The following is a 7,818-nucleotide window of genomic DNA, read 5'->3' as shown; positions in this document are numbered from 1 at the left end:
GAGTATTGTAGTTGATTTATGATATTATCTGATATATACTGTTTTCTATTTTGAGTTGGCCGATGATACCTACTCAGTACTTGTGTTTTGTACTGACCCCTACTTGTATGTTTCTTTCTTTGTTATATGTGGAGTGCAGCAAACATACCGTCGTCTTCAACTCAACCGCAACTCTAGCCAGTCTTCATTACTCCGGATTTCAGGGTGAGCTATTGCCTCTAGCTTGGACTGGATCTTCCTCCTCATGTCTTGATGCCTTGAGATTCCTGCATGGACTAGCTTTTTACTTATTTTAGTTTCTTAGATACTCTTAGATTAGTAATTTGAGGATAGATGTTCTTGTGGTGATCACTTCCAGGTTTTGGGAATAAATAGTATTGAGTTTTTATAAGTTATTTAATCGATTTTCATTAATGAGTTTTAAGTCTTCCGCATTATATTTTGTTGTTTATGGTTGAAATGTTGGGAATTGGATTGGTTGGTTCGCTCACATAGTAGGATAAGTGTGGGTGCCAGTCGCGGCCCGTTTTGGGTCGTGACAATAGTAAATATGATTGAATTTTTTTATTAATAATTAAAATATTTAACGAAAAAAATGAAAAAAAAAACATAAAGAAGAAAGTCATAAAGAGATGTCACATCATATTTTTTGGTGTACTTATCCTCGTACAAAAAAAAAACTTTTATATATATAAAAAATATAAACATAATGGATTAAAAATAATGAAAAATACAAAAACTAACACAAATAAGTAAATAAAGATAATACAAAAACATTAATCCCTAGATTTAGTTTAAAATAATTGTTTCTACCAACCAATGGAATTCGTACAGTATAATTAAAAACACAAAAGAAGCACTACCATGCTACTAAGTACTAAGCATAAAAATTATAGTTTCACTATTTAGTGAGGAAGAAATAAGACTTATAAATAAAGGTGAATAAAAGTATAACTCATCTTGAATCTCTTCTTGTGGGCATCGACTTGATATATTTTTTAACTATTATTATTATTACTATTATTATAATTATTATTATTATTAATAATAATAATGGAAATGAGCCAAATCTATCTCCAAGTATCATTTATGCTTTCATATTTTTAATAACAAATAAAAGGAAATTACCAATCAATATAGTTATGCCGTCTAAGTAGTTATTTTGAGATCAAATTAATTTAACCATTCCTTTTTCAATAAATACAAACTCACCAAAAGAATCAATAGTCCGAAAATTGTCATAATTTCACTGATCAGTAATTTTAAAAATTTCTTGAACAATATAACAAAGAAACAATGGCATATGTCATAACACCTCATTTTACCTCTGCAATGGGTCGGGATTCAATCAACTTAGAACTAACACTTTGACACAAACTTGACATATCCAATATTATCACATACTCAAATTGAGACGGAAAAAATATTAGCAGGATTAAAATACAAATCAAATTAAATTAATGATGAACTTCACCTTTAAATATTATATATATATATAATATTTAAAGGNTATTACGAATAATTTTTCATATTTCTAAGTCTGTTTTTGAATTTATTACTATTTTAATTCTTTTGATATTTTTAAAAAAATTTAAAAGACTAAAAATCTCCCTTTAAATTTTTAACAAAACATCAAAGTTAACCATATTTAATTTTGAGAACTCATTCAAATGGATAATAAAGTCATAAATTCTTAATTATATATTATAACTAACATAAAAGAATAGGTACTATTCAACCAAAAAAAAAAAGTATAGGTATTTGATCGTACTGCTAATTTAAGGTATTTATTTTTTGATAAAATTAATTCATGAATTGAGTTGAAATTACAAAGCTAAATGATAAAATTTATTAACTAATCTATTTGGATTTGAAAATTAAATAAAAATGAAAACTTTTAAACACCGCGCATAGCGCGGCTAAGTTTACTAGTTATCTGATAAAAGGGGAAAAAGGTCTGAAACATATTCGAACTTTGACTGAAATTTCTATAACGATACTAAACTTTGGAAATGACATTTTACCCCGGCAATATTTAATAGTGTATTTTAAATGTATATATATGTTGACGCGGACATAAAAAAATATAGAATAATTATAAATAGTAATGTGTTCACGTGACACACATGTATACACTATTAACACTTTGTTTGGATCATTGTTACCATTGTTTCATAATGTATTGTTTTCTATTGTACTGTATTGTATGGTAGATACAATGTTTGGCTAGACTGTATTGTTTGTTGTTGTTTAATAAAATTTTAATTGTTTAGTTTGATCATATCTTATTGTATTATAATTTATATATTTACTAAAATATCCTAATTATTCTAGGGTAGGAGGTTTGACTAGATTTAAATAATTAAGATAAAGGGTAAAATAGTATTTTGAAATATTACGTAAATATATAATTGGAAAAAGAAATTAAGTAACAATGGGAACACAACAAATTGGTTGTTTCATAAAATAGGGATTTTCATTGTTACGTAACAACGAAATTTAACAATACAATACAATATATTTTAAGTAACAATCAAAACAAACATTATACGCATAGTAACGATACAATACAATATAATGAATAACAATGATCCAAACATAGTGTAAGGATAAAAGATTCTCCATAAAATTTAATATCATAACAATAATTTTGATCAAAATCGAAACACTTTTCAGATTCTTTTCTCAATAGAAAAAAGATGAGAGGGGTGTTTTTGAAGCTTATTTATCGGACGTACTTAATTAATCACTCCTGATGTTGATCCGAATGATAAGACTAAAGTAGTTGCCTTTTGGTAGACAAAGCTTCTTCTTGTCTTTTTATTTAACATTGTATAGTCCAATCTGTTTTTTAGTTATTTTCAACTGAATATAATATAGTCCTTTCATATAATAGCGTTTACTTTTGCTTGCATATTATAATTAAACTACTAGATATCTATGTACAAATCTTTTTAAAGAAATTAGGGATCATTTGATTGAGAATTAGTTATTTTAAGATTAATTATTTAAGATAAGTTATTCTATTAGGTATATGTGATAATTTATCCCATTACTAAGATATAAATGGTAAGATTAATAATTCTAGAATTGTCTAATACCTTCAATTAAACACAAAATAAAATAATCATGTATTTTATTCCGAAATTGTTAAATCTTATTTCACACCAAACGACTATTTATGATAGTAGCAAACCCACATGGAACTCATTCCCTTATCCTATTTATCTTTGCAACAATATTGCTTTGCAATCGTTGAGACCCATATATATGTCTCTTTCATATAACTCTTAACACATTACACATCCTTTTTTGTAGCCTTATACTAGAAATAAAAAATATTTTACCAAATCTTAATATTAATGTCTTATTTAATTAATAGTTCCTCTCATATACTAAGAACAAAACTAATCCATAATGTACTCATATAAGTGTTAAAAACACATTTAAACTATACTAAAGTATGAATTTTCAAATATTGAAGGGGGGGGAGGGGGGTGCGTACATGGAGGAGGTGGTTGAATCGAGTAAGAAAAATAATTTAAATTTATTTTTTAAAAAGTTATTTTTTTATGAATAGTAATACTTTAATCTTTAATTAATATTAATAGTTTATTATTTAATTTTTTTCAAGATCAAATATTTTATCCATATGAAATGTCATGTGTCAACGAATTTTCAAATAAAAGAGAGAGTTTATTACAAATACCACTAAGGTTTATTTCTCAAACTGAAAAGTATAGTTTAGGTATGACACTCACACTCTCCATAGTTTAGGTATGAAACTCAAAAAGGGGGATAGTTTAGATGTGTTTTTGACACTTATCTCATTTAATAGAAGAAGAAAATTTTGATTTTCTTTGAGCTCCAGTAGTATTGCCTTTTGTCATGTCGAAACGAGGCAAACCCAAAAGAACAAATAGAGAAAATGAAGAACACAGGGTCTATTTGAAAAGTCACCCTGTAATTGGATTTAATGTAATTACAATGTTTCGTGTGTTTGGTTGACCATGTCATTACTTGATCAACAGTAGTTGGTGGGGTAATCACAGTCGACAATTCTTTGGGAGAGATTGTGAATTGCTGATATTTACATTGTGTAATTACAAACTGATTACCTTTTTCTTCTTATTATTTCTTTTTTTATTTTTTTCATTTTAATATATTTTGTATTTCCATTATTCTAAAAATTTCTAAAAGTTCATTTTTTATTTTATTATTTATATTTCATTTCATTCTCATTCTCAACTTTTACTTCAATTCCATGCAATTTTTCTTATTGTTTATATTTTTATGCTATATTTATTTTTTTCAATTAGCATAATTTTGTAAATAGTCTATTTTATAGATTAAAGTAAAGTTCATTGTTGTGTAAAGATAGAGACTTGTATTTTTCTTTTCTTTTAAATCATATTTGTGTATGTTGTGTTGAAATTTGACATAATATGTTAATTTTTTTTGTTTTGCATTTAGAACTTTTGTTATATTCTTAGTTTCATTTGGTTTAGTGGTATTGACTTAAGACTTCACACTGAAAGTCATGTATATTTTAGTTAGACTTGATATATTGTCTTTTTGTCAAATATTTTAATAATTTGAGACATTTATAGAAATATCGTACTTTTAGTTTTTATGATAAATTCGATTTAAATACACATATACTTATGGATTAAAACATTTTCAAAAGAGAATATATAACTCTTAAATAATTGATGTATATCATTTATAAAATTTCTTATTTGTCTAATATAATTTCCAAATAATTAACTTTTATTTTTAAAATTTAATATAATCTTAATATCACAATTGTGCATCTAAACCGGACATGTGTAATTACATTATAATTATAGTATGACAAACAAACAGGTAATTGTAGTTATTATCTTAGTAAATACACAAATTCTAATTACACGGTGACTTTCCAAATAGACACTAAGTGTGGTTTGGTATGAAGGAAAATGTTACACTTTTTCTAAAAAATATTTTCTTGGAAAACAAGTGGATTTCTAACGTATTTTCTCATGTTTAGTTGGGGAATGAAATTTTTTTTACTTTTTGCTAGAGGATATAAAATATTCTTTAGGAACTATTTTAACCCAAAAACCAATCTCGATAATCGATGAACCTTGACAAGTGGAACATGACCCTGACAGCTATTCCAGAATCCAACACTATAAACTGACCCAAAACCTGACCCTGACTTTCAACCCGAGACCCGACATTCAACCAAACCCTAACACTTGAACTTGGACACGACCTCGACCACTGATTCGGGATTTGATCCCGACAATTGAAACGGGACCCAACTTTTGACCTAAAATTTGAATTTCAAATCAAACTTTGACCTCGACTTTCAAACCGGGGCCGACACACCTAACTCGAAATCAGACTTTCAAATTAAATTTGAAATTATTTTTTTTATACATAAGAAATATGTGTATGTGTGTGAAGGGGGGGGGAGTAGGTGGGTAAAAATATGAAAATTTTAAATTTGAAAATATTTTCAAAAATAAACTATTAAATATTTTTTCGATGTCGTCGTAGGGATGTGGTAAAAATGAATTTTNGGGGGAGGATTGTCAGTGTTTGGGGTGGAAAAAATCTTAAAATATTTAGAAAAATAATATCTGAAATTTAATAAAAAAGAAAATTTTTAATTCTAATTTTTTTGGATGGGAGGGTTGGGTATGATATAGGGTAAGAAAAAAATTGTAATTTAAGTTTGGAGTCGAGTTTTGGTAAATGTTATTCTTAATTTTTATAGGAAAGTTATTTTCTTTGAATTTGAAGTAAATAAGTTAATTTTATACCAAGCAAATATAGGAAAATTGAAGAAAGAATATTTTTCTTTATGCCAAACATACCCTAAGTTTTAACATGAAAAATCCGTCAAATCAAAGATAAAAATCACCAGATCACAAAAATTTGAAACGCTTCACCATAATATAAGAAGTTATAAATATTATCCAAAATTTTCACACAACAAGGGACAAATACACTAGGCATAACATATAAATGTGCCATTTAACTTGGCTTCAAATCACATTTATGCCCTTCAACTTTGGATGTGCACAAATAGGCACTTAAACTTGTATAAAATTGAACAAATAGACACAAATGTCCTACATGTCATTTTTTGTCCTACGTGGTGTCCTACGTGTATTTTATCATGTAGGACTCATGTGTTTATTTATTCAAAAGTTGGATAGTTAAAGTGTCTATGTGTGCATTGTGAAAGTTAGAGGTCAAAGTTAAAATTTGAAACCAAGTTTAGAGTTCAATATATGTGTTATGCCAATACACTAATACAACAGCAGCAATAAATCAATTAAAGAACGAAATATTGTAGAGTACTCTTAGCTCAAAAATCAGCTTGATTTGACTGTGTATGAAGCAAAAGTTATCATTTAGAGAAAGAGCAATGCTTCTTCTCATTTTATACTATAGTAGTTACTCTCAAACAACTCTTACATTATAAAAAAGATATTTCAAAGATTGATACCAAGGAACATGAAAATAATTTCAAAGGTAAAATCTATTTATAGATATGAACAACTCATTCTGTTAAAGTGAAAACTAATTTTTTCAAAGGAAAAAAGCCCAAAAATACCTCTAAACTATCTGAAATAGCTCAAAAGTATGTTCCAGCTCAAAACTATTAGGTCATACCTACCCTTCTAATTAATAGAAGTATGTAAAAGTGTCATACGAACATCACATAAACGCCAAACATTTCCCACTTCCGCGTAGACTACTAAGTTTCTAGAATAACTTATTTTGAGGCTTCTAGGCTCATTTCGAGCAACAATAAAGTTTGGGTGTGGGACCCACTTTTCTTGGAGACAACCTGGGTGGGAAGTTTCAACATGGATCTGTAGTGCCTAATTTGGAGGGGTAGCGTATCTGGGGAATTTTGTGAACTTGACGTTGTAGTAGATGCACTAAAAATCTGGTGTAGGTTAAAACATGATAAAACCTTTGCGATAATGGAGGGCACTGCATTAGACATAATTTTTGGCTTCCAAGACCTCTTGTGCTGTTTTGATAAGTTTGTTAAAGAATGACAAAAGTCCCACATCGGTGGTTAATGAGATGGGTGGACTCCTTATAAGGCTTGGGCAATCCTCGCTAGATTTTGGGGTGTGAGTTAGGCCTAAGACCTAATTTTACATGGTATCAGAGCAGGGCCCGTCTCACCCGATGTTGGGGTCCCCAAAATCAAAATTGCTCACGCATCAGATGCTAAGCACTGGGCGGGAGGGGGGGGGTTAAAGAATGACAAAAGTCCCACATCGGTGGTTAATGAGCTGGGTGGACTCCTTATAAGGCTTGGGCAATCCTCGCTAGATTTTGGGGTGTGAGTTAGGCCTAAGACCTAATTTTACATGGTATCAGAGCAGGGCCCGTCTCACCCGATGTTGGGGTCCCCAAAATCAAAATTGCTCACGCATCAGATGCTAAGCACTGGGCGGGAGGGGGGGGGTTAAAGAATGACAAAAGTCCCACATCGGTGGTTAATGAGCTGGGTGGACTCCTTATAAGGCTTGGGCAATCCTCGCTAGATTTTGGGGTGTGAGTTAGGCCTAAGACCTAATTTTACATGGTATCAGAGCAGGGCCCGTCTCACCCGATGTTGGGGTCCCCAAAATCAAAATTGCTCACGCATCAGATGCTAAGCACTGGGCGGGAGGGGGGGGGTTAAAGAATGACAAAAGTCCCACATCGGTGGTTAATGAGCTGGGTGGACTCCTTATAAGGCTTGGGCAATCCTCGCTAGATTTTGGGGTGTGAGTTAGGCCTAAGACCTAATTTTACATG

Source organism: Solanum pennellii, chromosome 5 (genome assembly GCF_001406875.1).
Source record: "Solanum pennellii chromosome 5, SPENNV200".
In the NCBI taxonomy this organism is placed as follows: Eukaryota; Viridiplantae; Streptophyta; class Magnoliopsida; order Solanales; family Solanaceae; genus Solanum; species Solanum pennellii.
Note: the sequence above shows the minus strand (reverse complement) of the source record.